Source organism: Equus przewalskii, chromosome 14 (genome assembly GCF_037783145.1).
Source record: "Equus przewalskii isolate Varuska chromosome 14, EquPr2, whole genome shotgun sequence".
Taxonomy (NCBI): domain Eukaryota; kingdom Metazoa; phylum Chordata; class Mammalia; order Perissodactyla; family Equidae; genus Equus; species Equus przewalskii.
In genome coordinates, this window is record NC_091844.1 from 87,884,941 (window position 1) to 87,904,226 (window position 19,286).

The following is a 19,286-nucleotide window of genomic DNA, read 5'->3' on the forward strand; positions in this document are numbered from 1 at the left end:
CACCCTTTTATGGGTGGACTATGAATGACAGAGAGGAAAGAGTTGGAAATAAAGAACAGCGTAAATCTGATTTCGATAAATGCCTGTGCTCGGACCCCATAGTTTGTTGAGTGTCAGCCTCCATCTTGGTGCTAGGTTGTAACCATCACTAATCGATTGACTACCAACCATCGCGGAGCAGGCACTTTCTCCCTCTGGCTCCTACCACTGCAGTATTGCCAAGGAATTCGTGCTCAAACTCCAGCAACACAGATCACACCCTGGAAAAAGCATTGCCCACAGAGAATGGAAATCTTGGCTGAATGCTTAGGACTCGAAAATGCAAACATGCAGTTTAGAGACTGTCGCCAATTACTGACCATCTCATCCCCGAAGTGGATAGTTTCACACGTTGGCAAAGCAAACCTCACATAGTTGCTCTGTTTCTTGCATCAGAGTGGGCCATTTGGAGCAGGGATGACCGCCCAGCACTAGAACGCCCTTTCTTGTCCAGGTGTGGGCATAAGGCCACGAGGACCATCCGGATTTCCTAGGCAATCAAGAGAATCAGTATGGCTGCAATTGTTGACATGCACCTTGAGTTGTAGGAGGCAAGGGAGAGACTAGAAGGGGAGTTCCAAAGGGCAGGAGGCTTTATCTATTCTGTTCCGAGTGCCTAGAACAGTGTCTGGTGCATAATAATTGCTCAGTAAAGCTTGTTAAATAAACCCTAGCTCTTAAGTATCACTGAGGTCTCCAAATATCTTAATTTGTCTTCAGGACCCTTGTGTTTTCCTTCAGGTGCTTCTCCTCTCTGCCACGTCCCCACCAGCCTGAGCCACCCTGCCACCACCCCCTCTGCTACTCCAGTTTGCACACTCATTGGACAGTACCACCCTGCTGATGACCCTCTGGTCAGGATTGTCCCAGATCCTTCCCTCTACAAATAATTAAAATAATTGCCAATTTATAGTTTGCACATTACTTTTGAGATACATTTATCTAAGAAACAGGGAGCACCAAGGCACAGTAGAGAAGTCACGACCATTGGAAGTAGAGATATCAGGTACTAAATCCTAGTTCGGTCACTGAGAACGGTGTAGCCTCAGGAAGAGTTGTTGAAGCAGATTTGAAGCTCCGTTTTCTTGTGTACAGTGAGATGGTACCCTCCTCTCAGAGTTATGATAAACACTAGACACAGTATATGCAAAAGCCCAGCGAGGTAGGTGGCAGTGGGAGCCCAGACGGTAGAGAACCTCCCCATCACCCATGTCGACACCCTCATTAACACCGGCCCTTGGCAGTCCAACCCTTGGAGGCGTCTGTCAGCTGCTTCTTTTCTTCCGCCCTCTCCCATCAAGCACATTGTCATCAGAGCAGGCAGGTGACGGGGTAGGACAAGGAAGAGCCTCAAAATCTCTCTGCTTTGTTTCCCAAACAGCTATAGGCATAGGAGGGTCTGAAGGAAGCACAGTTTCCCCAACTCTGACAAGGTCTCCGTGGCCCCCGGGGAGTGTGAGGGGCTCCGGGCTCAGAAAGGACCTGTCGCCCACCCACGGCTGTGGTGGGAACAGCAGCCCCGAGAGCGGGTTAGAGGGCATCGCCAGCCGGGGACCAAAGACCAAATCGAGACCATAGATGTGCTTTGTTTGCTCCAAGTGATTTCATTTCCAAATTTAAACAGTTGCTAATATATAAAACCTGAGATGTTTATAAACATCTGGATGTCTGCCTTCTTTTGGACAACAGTGAGATCTAGCAGCACGGAGCCCATGTTCCCTCATCAGCAGGAGCTAAGTAGCATCCAGCCCTGTGGAAGGAGCTCATCACAGCCCTTGTGTGTCACTACGAACCTGCCTTCCATCTCCGGGGCCTGATCTGTAGTCCTGAGTGTTAAGGATGCTGGATCCAGGGAGAAGGAACCTAGTTGGTCTGACAAAGAGTACTGTGCTCCGAGAGGGCTGGAGCAGGAATGAAACATAGCTGGACCTCAGCTGCAACATGATTTCATGAAAACATGAGTGTTTGCAGGTGACCTGCATGGATGGACCAATGACCAAGGACCATCTAAGCCCCAAGGTTGACCTGGGGTAGCACCCCAGAGCTCTGAAAAATAAAAATAAGAACTCTGCAGAGAGAAAGGAAAGCCCTGGACAGGCCAAGCGTAGTCTTCTCTGCTAAGCCAGCGGAATGTGGTTCTGAGAAAGGAAGGGGGTCGTAGGTGAAAAGGTATATGTTTGCATATCTGCATTTGAAGGCTGATCTTTATCATATTACAGTTAATAATTCTATTTAATATACACCATTACTTAATTACAACTTGACCATGACATGACCCATTTTTTCAGGGCCCTGCTAAGTGATTGGCTAATCTGAGGAAGTAATTTTTAAAAAGCACAAGGTACTTAATATCTCGGCCTCCTTAACGGAATGCTCAGCTATTGCATTGCCAAGTTCATATGCAAAGATAAGGCCCAAGAGCCCTTGTCCTTACTGATGTCCTGCAGGACTTTTCAGGGACAAGGATCTGAGTGAGAGCACCAAGCACAATGAGGCCCTCCCTTACAGGGCAGCTCTTCCAGCCACCCTGTAACCAGAGATGCTCCAGATTTGCTGCTGTGCAATGTCACTCATTTTCCCTTGGAACTGAAGCCCTGAGGGAATCACGACCACCTGTCAATCAAAATACCATTGCTCCCACCACACAAACAGAGCCTTGCAGCGCCTGCATCCTAATGTGCTTATTCAGACTTTTGGAGGTAAGCCGGCTGGCAAGTTAGACCTCACACGTGACCCTCCTGCACCAGTGGCCTTCCTTGGTTGGAAGTGCACTGTATCAGTTTCCTGTGGCTGCTGTAACAAATTACCACAAACCAGGTGATTTGAAACAACAGAAACGTATTCTCTCACAGGTCTGGAGGCCGGAAGTCCAAAATCAGTATCACTGGACCAAAATCAGGCTGTCAACAGGGCCACACTGCCTCCAGAGGCTGCTGGAGAGAATGTATTCCTTGCCTCTTCCAGCTTCTGGTGGCTGCCAGCATTCCTTGTCTTGTGGCCACATTGCTCCAACCTTCAGCTTTTCAAATCTCAGCCTGCTCCATCTTCACATTGCCTTCTCCTCTGTCTGTGTGTCTGTGTCTAACCACCCCTTGCCTATCTCTTATAAGGACGCTCGCAATTGCATTTAAGGCACACTAAATAATCCAGGCAAGCAATCCCCTCATCTCAAAATCCCTGACTTCATCACATCTGTAAAGATGCTTTTTCCAAATAACATAACATTTACAGGTTCCGGGGATTAAGGTCCACTATCTTTAGGGATAATAATGTTTCCCTGCTATCAGGGAACATTATTCAGCCAACTACGCACTCCTCGATTTTAATACAATGTTATACTCAACAGCTACAGTGTCAAGAGTAGAAGAAAAAGGAGTAAGATTTTGGTCACCAACGACAAATGTGTTTTGAGCAATGAAGACACTGGGCAGATGACCCACAAGGCTGAGAAGTACAAAGCTGAAGATGCTAAACAGAGAACACAGTGTCTCCCAAGAACCCCACAGCCCCATGCTCTCGACATGGTGGTCACTGCAGAAGTGAGAAAGTTCAAGACAAGCTCAACAAGGTGGGACGAATGATGAGTGCGACTGTTCTGAAGGAAGAATTTGAGAGTGAGCAGAGAGAAGGGGAGAAGCCTCAGCAGCAGTGGGGAGCCAGGAGAGCTGGGGTGCACCTGCATCTGGACCCAGCATCAAAGAGGTCGACCAGCCAGCCAGAGACTGAGGTCCCACCTCTCCCACACGGCTGGTGCCAAAACTTAAGCGGCAGGTCTTAAAAAGCCCTATTTGAGCTGCCACGTGAACTAAAAACTGGGAGTTCGGAACATTTCAGGAGGTGGACTGCAAAAGAATTGCACTTTACCATCTCCACAAACAAGTGGAAATATCATTCAGGTTCTGAAGGAAAAAACTCTATCGAAAGTTGACACCACATAAAAATAAATAAGTAATAAGTCATTGCCATAAAGACTGCCAGCCAGCCAATAAAAATCATGTTTTCAGAGAATTTTTAATGCCATCAAAGTGCATATGTTACTAGGTTCAAAAAAATTACCAAAGAGTATGAACAATATGATCCCAAATTTGTAAAATCATGCACACATACATATTCATTCACATAGGGACCCAGGACACAAGATAAGAAAAATTTAACACTGATAATCCGATGGCTGGTGAAATTTTATTCTCCATATTTTTATGCAATTTCCAAACTTGCTATCTTGGCCATGTATTAATTTCAAAACAAGAGAAACAACACTACATGGGCACACTGTCTTCTTTATTTCCACCTTCTATCTTTCACTCCACTTGTATGCCAGTAGCTGTTCTCTTAAAAAGAGAAAGTGAATTTTACCCCTTGCCTCTATGCCTCCTGATCACTGAAATCTAAGCTAAAGCTCAAAAACCGGAAGCTGTGACTTCTTGCTCACCACCAAAGTCAACATGGCAAAAAGCAGGAATGTGCCTAATATAGTCAGCAAATACGTTCCTCAGTCATTTGCATCAAAAATCATCGCTCCTCGGTCAGTCGGAGTCCTAAAGCTCTCGAGGATCCTCTGGCTCGCGGATGGCGTAACACATCGTGCTTCCCCCCTTGGGGGTCTCCATGTCATCTGAGGGATCTAGCAAGAGATTCAGTAGCTCCCTGCAAGAATCTCCACTGAATGCTAGTTAACGAGATGGAACTGCTTTTTTCCCCTAATATGAGTTTCTTTAATCAAGTCTTGAATTGCCCTGGTTTTCAGATGTTAGCATTTACGTTAATTTAATGTTAGTTAATCAGCAGCCCTGATTCAGCAGATCTTGGTGAGGACCAAGGATCACGCCCTTTCCACTTGCACACCACCCGAGGGTGCTAGTGCGGACCTCACGCCACCCACTGTTGTACTGACACCTGGGTTTCTTAGACATTAGTGGAAATTGTCCCAAAGTGTATATTTGAAAGCTTTTGCCTTGGAATCATGCAAAAGCTCTTGAAGGGAACGTGAATTTTGGTCTTACTTTTTGTTTCCGCCTTGAAAAAGTTCGGTATAATACCAACTATTTATTGAGCCCCCACTGTGTGCCAGGAATCACGATAAGCATTTTTAGATTACCTTATTTAATTCTCATGGCAACCGTATGGAGCAGGAATTACATCACCATTTTATAGAGGCTCAGGACTGGCATGCTCAAGGTTGTACAGGCACAGAGTGGTGCTGGAGAGCATTTTTTAATTATTTCTCCCTTGAAAATCCAAAGACTAAATGTGTCTATTTCTATGGTCCACTCTGTTGCTAAAGTTCATTTTTGGTAAAAGACGTATTTCCTCGTGAATAGCAGGCTACACATTTTGCTCTTTCTCTGTCAGAAAGGTGAAAAAATGAGCAGAGAAATATTTATCTCAGCTGGAAGAAGAAATAAAACATAACAAAAAGTACACAGAGAACGTGGGCTTTGCAAACAAGTTTAAGGGGAAGAAGACTGAACAGACAGCATCTTGTCAACTAAATAAAGGACTCTACAGACAGGTCCGAGGCAATGGGATGCTCCCATCAGGCCGTCCGGGCCAGGGCAGGGGGAAACACCATAAAGGAGATGGGTCGGATTTCCACAAGCCCCTACCTGGGAACAGGCTATGGTTTCCTGGCTTCCTGACCCTGCTGTGAACACGAGGGTATGCGGTGCTCCTCAGCTAAATTCTTTTAAAAAACCGAACATATCCAGGAACAAAGTAAAGCAAAGCCTCTGGAGAGAGGAAGAAAACGCTCACCTAAAATTAAGGATTTGGCACGTCAGTCAACTGGAAAAGCTTTGTGTGGGAGCATCTAAGAAGGACTCAAGACCAAACAGGATGAGTGACCAGAGGCACTGTCTTAAGAAAACGACAGCAAGACCCACCAACATGTCACGTGGATATCAAGGGAATTGAGGCCAGAAAACTCCATTAGCCTCCACTCAACACTGGAAATGCACACACCTCCTGGAACCAGATCTTAGGGCTCCAGCCTCAAAACATCCTCTTCCAAATGGACATCATTTCCACATTTCTCTACCACGCAGCACACAGGACCAAATCGTATACTCCTGTTTCTTGCCAAGCTGCCTTAACGCCTTGAGTCCATGACACATTCCCCCCACAGGACTTGTAAGAGCGAGCAAGAGAACGGAGAGAGGCCAGCACAACCCAGCAGAGCCTCCGCCGCAGGCTTCTTGGCTCACGCAGCAGATCACAAAGTTACAGTATTAGAATTCCCGTTGCTGATTTTTTTTTAAATCCATGCTGATATGTAAAATTAGAGATATGTAGAGGCCTTGAAGTCGTTTTTGAATGTCAAAATGCAAGGACATAAAGACACATCTCCCAGCATCATTGCCTTTCATAGGAATCCTAACAATTTCTCCTTTTGACTTTTACATGTCTATTTTACATTTTTTTTAGCTGTGTCTTATCATGAACTGGTAAATTTCCAAATAGCAGACGTGTTTAAAGAATCTTTGCTCTGGAGTAAAATCCCATGGTATTTCATTCCGGTGGGGAGTTTTCCAAAGTAGCCTGACTTTCCTTTCAACCACAGGTATTTTTTAGAACCTACTATTCCCATAGTAGAGTGCAGGATGCCACACAGAGAAAAAGGAAGCCAAGTCCTGACCCCAAGGAGATTACACTCTGTCTTTGTCGCCACTAATAACTCCTCTACCTGGGTGAGCAAGACGACGACTGCCCAGATCTCTAGGACTTAGGAGAGGAAAACCCCGATGTGGGTAGCTGATCAGGGGAGATTTCTGTCACTGGGAATATGTGAGCCACTTGCTGCTTCCAACCCCATCCCCTTTCAGTTCCTCCCTCCTATTGATATGAATCAGCTTTCTAAAATTGCTGTAAATATGTCGTTTTTCTGCCTCAAATACTTGCCTAATTTCCTGTTGTCTGCAGAGACAAGCTACTCGGCCTCACCTGTGAAGCCCTCCAGATGGGGCCCTGCTCCTGCTTTTCCAAGGAATCCCATCACTCCACTTCACTCCCTTTGAACACCTGTGTTTCTGCATATCCTCTTCTGCATATTCTTCCAGAATGTCCTAGAGCACCCTTCTTCCTCACCCTGGTCCTCTGCATGAACTTCTATTCATCCCTTAGAACCCTCTCTGAAATCTTCCCTACCTTTGAAAACAGACTAGCATACTTCCTGCCCTGTGTCAGCACCAGGCCACGGACAGATTTCATATTTGATCTGCAATGATTGTGTTTGCCTCCCCTTTGAGCCTATGGAGGGGTGTGTGTCTATGTGTGCGATGTGTGTGTGTGTACGTGTGTGTGCATCTACGTATATCCAACATGGCTGGGCATGTAATAGATGTTCCCAGTATTCAAAACTGTTTCCCAAATGAATATTGGTCAGAGAGGAATCTGAGCAAACCTTGCAGGATGTTGAAAAGCTGAAGAAAGAGACAGGACATTCAGCTCTGAGACCAGCCTGGATGCTGGAACCATGAACTCTCTCCCAGTGCTCAGGCAGGAGAAACCGGGAGAGGTCCCCTCTGGCAAATGGAAATAGGAGGCGAGCTTGACAAATCCTGTTGAATTTAACTTCTGAAACACTTTGAAGTCCAAGTGAAGGAACACGGACTTTACCTTTTGTGCGAAATCTGCATCAAAGTTTCTGAGCAAAGGTATGATGTGATAAATGTAGTATTGGAAAGATGAAATTAGCTGTAACATGCCAGGGATGGAGCATTATTGCAATCACACTGTCATGAATAGAGAAGGCCAGAATCCGTGTGATGAGGGGCTGCAGGAAATTACATTCAAATTTTACCTTATTTTTGCCCTCTGGACAATGTCCCAGCAAGCTGTTTCTATATACCGAGGGCACCCCATGTGAGCTATGGTAAAAGCCTGGTGACAAAGACAACGTGATATGTATTTGGAACAAAAGGGGAAAATGTATTTACAATAAAATATGGCTTTCACCATCCTGATTACTATTCCCATTGCCGTTTCAACATTGGACAATTTAATTTAATTTTCTTTCCAGAGTTGTCAAAACCTTTCCTTATTTATTGGCCAGCCCTCTGGATGTACTGTTGCCACGCACACATTTCCATATTGAACAATTTGATTCTGACAGGGACAGTATTTGGATTTATGTTCCTTGTTTCTAGAAAGATCCAATCAGCCTGGGAGGGCAGCGGAGGACAGGCGTGTTGGTTCTGAGAGGCCATGTTATAAACCAGCGCACAGCACACGCAGTTACATGCACTTAGCTCTGACAAGGTGTTAGCAGGGCAATTTTTCCAATGCAAAGTCATCGTGATGAGCCCACGGCTGGATCCAGAATGCTAAAAAGTAAACATTGAATTTATGTAGTGTATTTAAGGGCTCTCGTAACAGAAATTATTTACGCGTCAGGTACCATCTATCATCAGAGTACATATTTAGAAAACTTTTCAAATGCGTGTAAGCTACCTGATCAACTGACTGTAATCATGCTCTTGAAATTACTGTTGTCCGTAGTGTGTACATGGAGATTTGGGTCTTTGTAAAAAGGAAGATGTATGTTATGTTTCCAGTGGAGCAAAGCAGCTTCTCTGAGCCCTGTTGGTCTGCTCTGTGAGTCCCTATAGACCATCATGTAGCCTTAGCTCCTTTACAAGGCACGGCGACAAGTGTAGCGTGAACGTGTGACCAACAAAACAGATCAGGCCTGGACGTGATGCTTGTTGATGGTTCATACCACTTCGCTGTCTGTGTGAAGGTACTGTGACATTTGCCTAACTGGCCAGTTCCATCTTCCTCTTCAGAGCACCCACTAAGAGGACACCTTACTTAACTGGAGGAGTTTGAGCCCAGTGGCTCCGGGCACTGTTTGCCTGGAAGCACTGAAGAACTCAGACGGGACGTGAAGGGAAAGAAAAGGGCAGAGAGGTGACCTTGTCTTTGGAATATGATCTTTGAAGGGCCCCTCACTGAGAGTTAGTGTGTGTGGGGGGGGGGGGGGCTTTGGAGAGGGCAGAGATGGAGGGAATAAGTAATCACCCCTCACCCCATCACACACAGAAGTCAGAAGCTCTTGCTGGTTGTTTCGATTCGTTCACTGGGGCTGCGGTTTCCTGAGGCTAGGGTGAAGACCTGCAGGTGTTTTATGCTGACGTAAATTTTCTAAAGGTAAAACCTTGTGTGTGTATTTCTACATTCCTATTTCTGGGGCCAATGTAAAGAAGAACGATTTTTTCTTTTTTGTGGTTTTCGTTTTTTGAAATCAAATTCCAAAACTGCCTTTCTGAAGTCCTGAAGCACAGAGCACAAAGTGGAACTGTATTTGACCAAATCTGGGCAGTCTGACGGTCTGGCTGTCAGGCCTGGAGCGCCTCTGCAGCACCAGCCTTTCAGTATTTTGTTAAAAGGAGCGTTTTTGTTTTGGGTTCTCCCACTAGATCTTCAGTGTTTCATAGTCTTTCCTGCTTCGTGTGATGTTCAGGATAAGCTGGCTACCGTGTGACTCTTGGTTCACATTGTAGAGATTTGGTACCATGCCAAGTGGCAAAGTAATACAGCGGTTAAGAACATATGTGTTGGTCTCATGTGAAAAGATGTTTGTACCCCTATGTTCATCGCGGCAGTATTCACAACAGCCAAGACTTGGAAACAACACAAGTGCCCATCAAGGGATGAATGGATAAAGAAGATGTGATATATACACACAATGGAATACTACTTGACCATAAAAAAGATGAAATCCTGCCATTTGCAACAACATGGGTGGACCTTGAGAGTATTATGCTAAGTGACACAGGTAAGATGAGAAAGCCAAGTACCACATGATTTCACTCATATGTGGAAGATAAACAAACAAACAAATATATAGATATGAAGAACAGATGGGTGGTTACAGGAGGGGAAGGAGGGTGGGGAAGGTAAAAGAGGACGTTCCTATGGTGATGGATGGCAACTAGACTTTTGGTGGTAAACACAATGTACTCTACACAGAATTCGAAATATAAAGATGTACACCTGAGATTTATATAATGTCATAAACCAATGTGACTTCAATAAAAAAAATATATAGGTATTGGTTTCAAAACAACTTAGACTCAAACTCTAGCACCATTTACCTGCTGTGTGCCTTTGGGGAAGTTACCTAATGACTCCGAGTCTCAGTTTGATTATCGGAAAATCAGGTCCGAAAATGTCACCTACCTCAGAGTAGAGAGGATGAAACACGGAAACACATGCAGGAGTGCACAGCGAGGGTGCTCGGTGACTCAGCTCTTACAGTCGGATCTCCTATGGGTTCAACAGGCGGCCTCTGAGCCCATGGAAGTCGCAGCTACAGGCCCCGTCAGAACAGAGATGAGAATGAAATATGGACCGGCTGTCTCAGTCATTCGCCTCCAGCCAGTTCTAACTTGACCAATGGTAAGAAGCAAAAGAATCTCATCTTTTCTATCAGTCCTCTCACCTGAAGAATTAATTCAGGGTTACTTTGGAGGGGCAGTTAACCAAATCTGGAACAGGATTCCTGAGCCTCATTTGTGATGGATGCCAGTATAATGCACATGACAACACGCACTAATACCTATGAATGAAAAAGGAAAGCATCAGCTGATAAGCCTGGTGCAATCAACAGAAGGCTGTCATTGTTGGAAGTTCATCATGACCAGGCGGGTGACTGTTGGTCTGGGCTGAGTCTGCAAAGGAGCAGGAGTCGAATGACCTCTTTCTAGAGCTCTGCTGTTAGTCTTCTGGAGAGATGTAGATACTTTCTTTAAATTAATTGTATTCTTTAAACCTTCATTAAGAAACATTAAGTGCTATGCATTTTAATAAATAACAGCATGATGACTAAAACCCCAGACTTTAGAGGCAGACAGATCTCATTTCCGGTGGAAGCTCCACCACTGACCAGTGCCAGATATGCCCCCGAAGCCTCAGTTTCACATTCTGTACAGTTGGAATATCTGCCCCTTGGGAGAGTTAGACATACAGCCCTTCACACAGCACCTGGCAGACAGCACACACCCGTAAATGGTGGTCACCAGTGTTGTCATTCCTGTGACAAATTAAATAATTGTTTAATATAAATGGAAAGTCAGCACTGGAAGGAGGAGGGTGTGAATGCGATTTTAGAACATTCCAGAACACATTTTAAACCAACAAATAGTTTGGGAAGATTTATGCAAAGGAAACAGAATAATCAAAGACAGTACATAATTCCTTATGTAAATTGACTACCATACTTAACAAAAGAGATTGTTTCACAATGCTGCATTAGGTAAGAAATACAAGACAGCATGTGCCTTGATGGCATGTTAGCTCATTAACTCAGCCGTTGTTGAGGAACCAAAGCCACAGAGTGTGCCCTCCATCAAATATGGTGAAGCACGCTCCTCTGTACCTGACCATCCCAGTGCCTGCCTTCTACTCTCTGGTTTAACAGAAGCAAATATCAAGAAGAAGTGTGTTTGTTTTTTGTTTGTTTGTTTGTTTGTTTATTTTGCTGAGGAAGATTTGCCCTGACCTAACATCCGTGCCGGTCTTCCTCTATTTCTTACATGGGTCACCAACACAGCATGGCTGCTGGTGAGTGGTGTAGGTCCATGCTCAGGAACCAAACCCAGGCCACTGAGCCAGAACACGCCAATCTTAACCACGAGGCCATAGGGTGGGCCTGAAATGTGTTTGTTCTGAGTCTTTCGTTCCAGGGAGAAGTGGAATGTAGAATGTTTGCCCTGGAGAAAAAAATCTAATTTCGTTAACTTGTAGTCATTTAAAAAAAAAGAAACTTGAATGAATTCAGTGTGTAGTGTGACAAGACTCTGCCAAAATAGAAACAAGTACTGCATTTCTTAGGTTCTAAAGGCCCAATTGTTTTAACTCTTTGGTCATTAAGTCATTCACTCATTCAGTCAACCAACCAACCAGTATTTATTTTGCAACAACTATTGCCAAACATTGGGGACAATTACAAGGTGACGTCAGGGACCCAGATAGGACAAGGCCTCGCCATAGTGAAGTGAGTACAGACTACTTCCTGCACCTCCCACGAGAGTCCTACAGGGACACTTTGCATTTACATTTCTACCATTGTCTGGAAATAGTTTATGAATACAAAACGAGTTATATGCACCCGGTAAAGGAAGGAAGGAGATGGGAGGGAGAAAAGGAAGGAGACAAAAAAAGGAGGAAGGGAGGGAGGGAGGATGGAAAGAAGGGAGGATATGTTTTCTTTGAATCTCTTTAATAGACACAGGGATAATATCAGGAACATCCTGCTAAACCTGAAATAAAACCAGGATTCCAAACATACTTTGGGTTGCAGGGACATGATAGAAATAAAGATATTTCCCTTCCAGTTCCTCAAAGAAAACTGCAAAATAATCTGTTAAAAATTGCACATGCAATGGACACCATGTTATAGTAGCGTACGACTTTATAAAGTAAAATTGCTAGTGTAAAATCATAGCGAGCAGAAAATTCCTGCCCCAGCCTTGTGAGGTGCCCCTGGGGAGAGGAGCTGCAGAGGGCCAGTGAGGGCAGGAGGGCAGAGACCCCGGCTGCAGGAAAGGCCCGGTGCTGAGACACTGGGAGGACAAGAGAAGGCGGAGAGGTCCAGGACCGCCATTGGGTTTCTCAGCAGAAGTGGGTACAATGTGCCCACAGGGTGAAAGCAGCGCCGTTTGTGATGGGACCCATCCAGGAGGGAGGAAAAAAGACAACTTCCAGAACTGCAGCAAGTGTAATGAAGAAAATTAGCCAAATCTTCAGCCAACATGAATTAGCTAGCAAAACTTCGGGAATCAAAAATTCAGTGACATGGGGGATCTTCATACAACCAACAACTTAATTCATGCGTCTTGTGTTCAATCTAATTCCTGTAATTCTGTGGGGAGCTCCCTGCCCTATATTTCCGTTCTCCCAGAGGCCTTGGGAAGTAGGATGTGCTGACCCAGCGCTAGCCCACAATTCACTGACTGTGGAGTTGCCAGGTCTTGCCCTAAAGCCACCCGAACCCGTGGAATGGGAAACTCTGTTAAGCAGGAGGGGAGGGCTTGCAGTAGAAGCTAGGATGGTCTGAGTGTTGCCACAGTGCCACATGGCCTTGGGCACCTTATTGACTGAGCTGGGCTTTTATTTCCTTGTCAGTCCCTAGGAAGTATTGGCTGCAAAGACCTTCACTGAAATAACTTGCATAGAGAATATGAATCCTTGCCTTGCATCTCAAGTGTGTCAGAAATCTCTCTCTTGATTTTTATTAAGTCACCTAAATTCTGACTTCTACCCCTGCCCCACGAAGGAAGTCAGTATTTAACCTGTTCTCATTAAATGTATTCTCCCTTGGGCTTTGCAAAGTCCCTGGGGTGCTACAGTGTGCCAAGGCATCCTCAGCCAGCCCCAGTTACCATGGAGATGCTCGGTGTCCCAGACAGAGTGGTACTCCAGGTCTGGTCTCTGTGATTCTACACCACACTTGAGGTACAGGGACTTTGGCAAGTCAGAGAACTCAATTCCTAGGGTCTTCCCTTTTTAGTTACGCCAAGCAACCATGTCCATTGAGGCTGCCACTGTTCCAGGTGACCGCCACCATCCCAGGTGACCGCAATTGAAGGGCCTCGGGTCTGCTCTCTCTCCAAATCCACCTCCATCCGCTGTCTGCCCTAGACAAAGAGCCCCTCTCCCTCCAGAACCCAAGTATGCTCTTGTCAACAGACGAGGCTTTTACAAAAGACAAGAGGTAAAGTGTTTGTGGACAGAACCACACTGGGCCACGTGGCCTGAACCTGAGCAGGGGCAAGTGGTCACAGAGGAGCTTGGCTGCCTCCTTGAAAGAGAGACATGGACAATACACAAGAAGGACGAACACGAGGGGAATGTGAATAAATTATCCCCAAAGCTACCCTCCCTTGAGCACAGACTGGCTTGTTTAATTCCAGAAATAAGGCAAGAAAGGAGCTCACCCACATGACAGAGACTAACTCTTGCATTAAAGTCCAACCTCAAACCACCCAGAAAGTGAACAGTCAGGCCACCAATATCCAAAAGTGAACACACCACTGTTCAATCTACGCTAAAGAGCATGACCACTCCCCATTCAACAAAAAGACCAGGGGCTTTCAAGGGATTCTTTAAGGTAATCTAAAAAGGAGAAAGAAAAGTGGGAAGGCATTAAAAATTCACTTATTAAAAAAATTCAATTATCCAATCACTGTTTTGCTATGAGATTTCCTTGATGAAGTCCAAGAAAGTATAAAATTATATGATCGTATAGTGACTTCAAATGTGACCACCTGTGAAAAAATCAGTATGCTAACATATCTGCAAATATAGGTCCTACCACACACATACGTGTGTGAATATATGTCTATAATGTATTGTTTAGGTTATCTACTGCTGTGTAAGGAATTCCCTTAAAACGCTGTGGCCTCCAACAATAACCGCTTTCTTATCATCCACCATGCTTAGGGGTTGGCTGGGCTCAGCCAGGAGGCTCTCTTGTTTCCCGTGGTGTTAGCTGTGCTTGCAGACACCTGGGGGCTCCTCTGGGCTGGACCATCTGAAATGACCAGTCATCCACCTGGAGCCTTGGCGGGGATGGCTGAAGACGGGGCTCTGCTGGAACACTGGGAGAGCTGGCCTCTCTCTCTTCCCAGGAATCCCAGGGCCCCTCCCTCTCCACGTGGCCTTTCCCTGTGGTCTCATTGGGTAGCTACATCTCTCAAATGGTGACTCAGGGCTTCCAAGAGCTCACAAGCAGAAGCTACTCAGACTCCTTAAGGCCTGGGTCTGGGACCTGCACAGTGACACTTCTAGCACATTCTATTTGTTAAAGAAAATCTCTGATTTAACATTGAAGGACACTGCAGAAAGACATGAAAGCCAGGGTGCCTGGGAGATGCCTTTGGAGACAAGCTACCACGGATGCAACATGAAATTAGATGATGACCCACTCTATTCAGTAAATCACCTGAAAGTTTAAAAACCTCCAAAGATTTTGTGTGTGTGTGTGTGAGGAAGACTGGTCCTGAGCTAACAACTGCACCAACCTTGCTCTATTTTGTCTGTGGGACACCACCACAGCATGGCTCGATGAGCGGTGCATAGGTCTGCGCCCAGGATCCGAATCCGCAAACCCCAGGCCACGAAAGCAGAACTCGTGAACTTAACCGCTACACCACTGGGCTGACCTCTCCTAAGCATTTTTAAAGTACTTAATTCTGATTAGCTTAAAGGGAAAGATGATTAAAGCATGAAATTCTTTAGGAATTGAGTTATCTGCACGAGGCCAGCAAGTAAACACATCCAAGCTTGGCTCCCACTTTTGACTGCATTTTACCCAGCATGGAACCTACGTCTCTTGAGGAAAATTAAATGAAGCTATACTTTAAGGAACTATTTTGTCCTGATGAGAATGCAGCTCTGATAGACACATAAGGCTCACTCAGGACTGAGGGAGGAACATCGATATCATTTTAGTGCCTCCGAGTATTTTTGTTTGTTTTGTTTGGCTTGTCTTTTGATGAAAATACACTCAGCAAGGCTTCGGTGGTGTTAAACATACCTTCCGTTATTACCCATTAAATAAAAGACGCTCTTTAGAATTGAGCAGCGTTTTGTCCCCGAACAATGGATGCTGGCCCAGGATCACCCGCTGTTTCAGAGGCTGCGAGTGCTCCGTTGTTTTTATCAGGCCTTCATTAAGCCCCACAGAGTACCAGGTATTGAAGTGAACACAACCAAAAGGAACACATACAAGCAGGAGACAAACCCGTGACATTTTTAATCTTATAAATAAAACATTATATTAGCAAAATCCCTAAGTGAACACTGTAATTTAATCATTGGAATAATGTCACCAAACAACAATATTCGAAAACCCTGCCAGGAAGCTATGGAAATCACGGGGAATAAAATTTTATACCGTCAATGATCCCTTCTCTCTCCCTCATACTCAGTTCATGTTTTCAAACGGACCCCTCCCACCAGATTTCCAGCACGCGCAGGTGTCTCCCATTGACAAAAGGAAGACGACAAGAACACTGTGCTGAGACTCGCAGCCCTTCCAGAAGCAGTCTCTTCTTGTCCCCACAGGCGAACCCCTTTCTGCCCTTCAGTTGTCCCCATTTCCTCACGTCACACTCACTCCTCCCGACTCCGTTCATCTCCAGTGGTCTCCAGCCACTGCGTTCCAGGTATGGCTTTCACCTCTCACCGTGTGTGACCTGCAGCACTGCCTCCTCCCTGAAGCCCTCCCTCCTTTGGCTCTATGATCCCCTCTCTTCCGGTCTCCCCCGTGGGCTCATTCTCCTCCACTCCGTGTCTTAACTCTGGGCCTGCATTTCTTCTCCCTGTGTGCTTTCTCCCTGGCCATCCCGTGCGGACCTGCAGCTTCGCTCACCATCTGCACGCCCTGAACACCCACAGTGCGAACTTCGGTCTCTACCCAAGAGCTTGCTCTCCAGACTTGCAGTAGACTGTTTGGTATGGCCACTCCCGCATCTCAAGTCACCTAGAGAACAGCATCTCCCACACCAGACTCATGTTCTTCTTCATGACCTTGTTCCTTCCTAGTCTTCCCGGCCTCGCTCAATGGCAGCACCTTCTAGCCACACACGCTAGAAATCTGGACATCGTCCCAGACACCTCCCTGACAGGCCATAATCAATTCACCACCAGTTTGCAGGCTTACCTCCTAAGATAACTCTCAAATCCATCAACTTCTCTTTATTTCCACCTCCCGTAGTCCAACCTGCCATCATCTTTCACCTGGACAATTCAAAAGACCAGATTCCTTTGAATTTTCAGTTCCTGCAATGCACTGCTCTCCCTTCCTTCCGTCAGGAATTCTCTCTGCTCACCCTTCCACTTTAACTCAGCTTCTTCTTCACCCATCAGATCTCAACTTGAAGGTCGCCTCCTCCGTGACTCTCTTTCTTGACCACATATAGATTATACCACCTTTGTCTCCCTCCATTGCCTCAATTACAGGCTATAATTAGGCCTCTATTGAGGTCGTTATTTGATTAGTGTCTTCCTATCCTGCTTGACCGTGAGTCCATTAGAGCAGAGCCCTTAAGTACTCACTGCTCAGCACAGTGCATCGTGCCCAAGAAAAACTCAATATAATCTTTAAATAAATATTTGTTCAACAAAATTTTTAAATAAATAAATGTTTATTGATGGATGATGGGGATGAGTAACATTCTGAAAAAAGAGTTACCACAAAAAATGCTATTTCACCCATAAAATGTGTGACTCCACCGTTCTGCCGAAATACACAGCATATAGTGAACTCAACTGAGTCTCAGTTTCAGAATACAGTCTCTTCAGGGACCAGCCCGGTGGTGCAGCAGTTAAGTTTGCACATTCCACTTCAGCAACCCGGGGTTCGCCGGTTGGGATCCCGGGTGCGGACATGGCACTGCTTGTTAAGTGATACTGTGGCAGGCATCCCACATATAAAGTAGAGCAACATGAGCGTGGATGTTAGCTCAGGGCTAATCTTCCTCAAAAAAAAAAGAAAAGAAAAGAAAAAGAATACAGTCTCATCAAATGAATTCATCATTAACCCTTTCAGGATCCCAGTCCCTTTCACCAATTTTTGAAAGCTCTGTATCCTCTCCCTAGCAAATGCACATATGAATGTACGTGCCCATAAAACATGATACGCACTTCTAGCCAGCACATTCCTGGATCCCTGGTGAAGAACTCCTGCGCCAGTGTCTTAGGACAGTCACCCTAGACAACAAATATGACTGCCCAGGACTCCAGCAGCTACAGGAGAGTTGAGAAGGATGGGTTGAAATTGTCTTGAGGCCAGGACCTGGGCTTCCTGTTGCTTTCACCTCCTAAAATAAGCTCTTTTCTCGTAATTTGCCTTTTTCTCATTAAAAATCAAAGGCAGTGACAGATTCTGACTGACGGGGTTCTGTTTAACAATCACCCAGCTTTCAGCATACAGATCATGTAAGTAACCCTAAACCACACACCGAAAAACGGTGCACACTTAAAAGTGAGAATTCATTCAATGGGACGCTTTTGAGTGTGATAAACCCTATGTACTATTTGAAGAAAATGGTCATTTTGTCAAGAAACAATTTTAACCTAATTGAAAGAGAAAAGAAAACATGTGCGTGCCTTGGGCTTGCTGATCCAAGGTCCTCCGTGCACAGGGAAGCGGCTGGCTGTTCTCAACTCTGTAAATCAGCCCGCTGAGGAGAAGTAGTTCTCTTATTTGCTAAGAGTCATTTGTGGGAAGCACGGGGCCTCTCACAGTGTCCCTCGTAGAGTCTGAGGGCTGGGATAATGTGCAAAATTTCTGGCCCAGTGCTTGGCTCAGAAGAGAGATGAAATGAAGACTCACTGTTATTTAAACTTGCCAGTGAGTTTTCGCCCTAAATAATACATTCCAAATATCACTTCATCGTTAATTGTCTATTAAGCTAAATAGTCTTGAAAAGAAAATACGGAAAAATTCGTTCCACTTTCCTTACCAAAAAATGCAAATTAAAAGCAACCATAAGAGGACAATTTTCCCACAAGAAAAAAATATATATAATGTTATATACATAATTTTATATCTATATTAGCCAGTTAAAGGAACCAGATGAAAGAATTCGTGGGCGATATTTTTAACCATATTCAGAAATGAAATTGCAAGCGGGAGAGTTCTTCTCTCCAATAGTCTCTAAAGCAGGAAAAGCTGTCAACAAAATGAGATGGGGAAATGGGGAGACAAAGAAAATATGATATTATTGTGGAAACTGTCAAATTATGGGTTCCTTGGCCTTTCATGTGAGTTTGCAGAAATTACTAGTATGTTGTTGAAAATGCATAACAGCAGGGGAGCAAACCTGAAAAATGTTGTTTGTGTACTGTTTGACAACATAATATTTCAGGGGGCAAAGGGGACATTTCAGCCACATTGGAAAAAACGTCATTACCGTGACTCAGTCTTCAGTCACCCTCTTTCACTGGCTGCCCTCAGCTCTTGTGCTGGTGTCTATTAGCCAGGATGCGTGGAGCGCAGTGGGGGTGCTGCCGGCTTGTGCTCCTCTAGTACAACACATTTTTTTTCTTGAAACTTAAAGAAACACTAGCAGATTCATGACTTAAGTCTGGATCATAGGCCCAGTTAACAAAAACATAAAAATAAAATTTTCAAAATAACAAGTTGGGAACTCTGCAAATCAGCTGGCCTGCACTCTTCAAAATGTCTATCATGAAAGACAAAGAAGCTGATGAACGGTTCTAGATTAAAAGAGACCAGA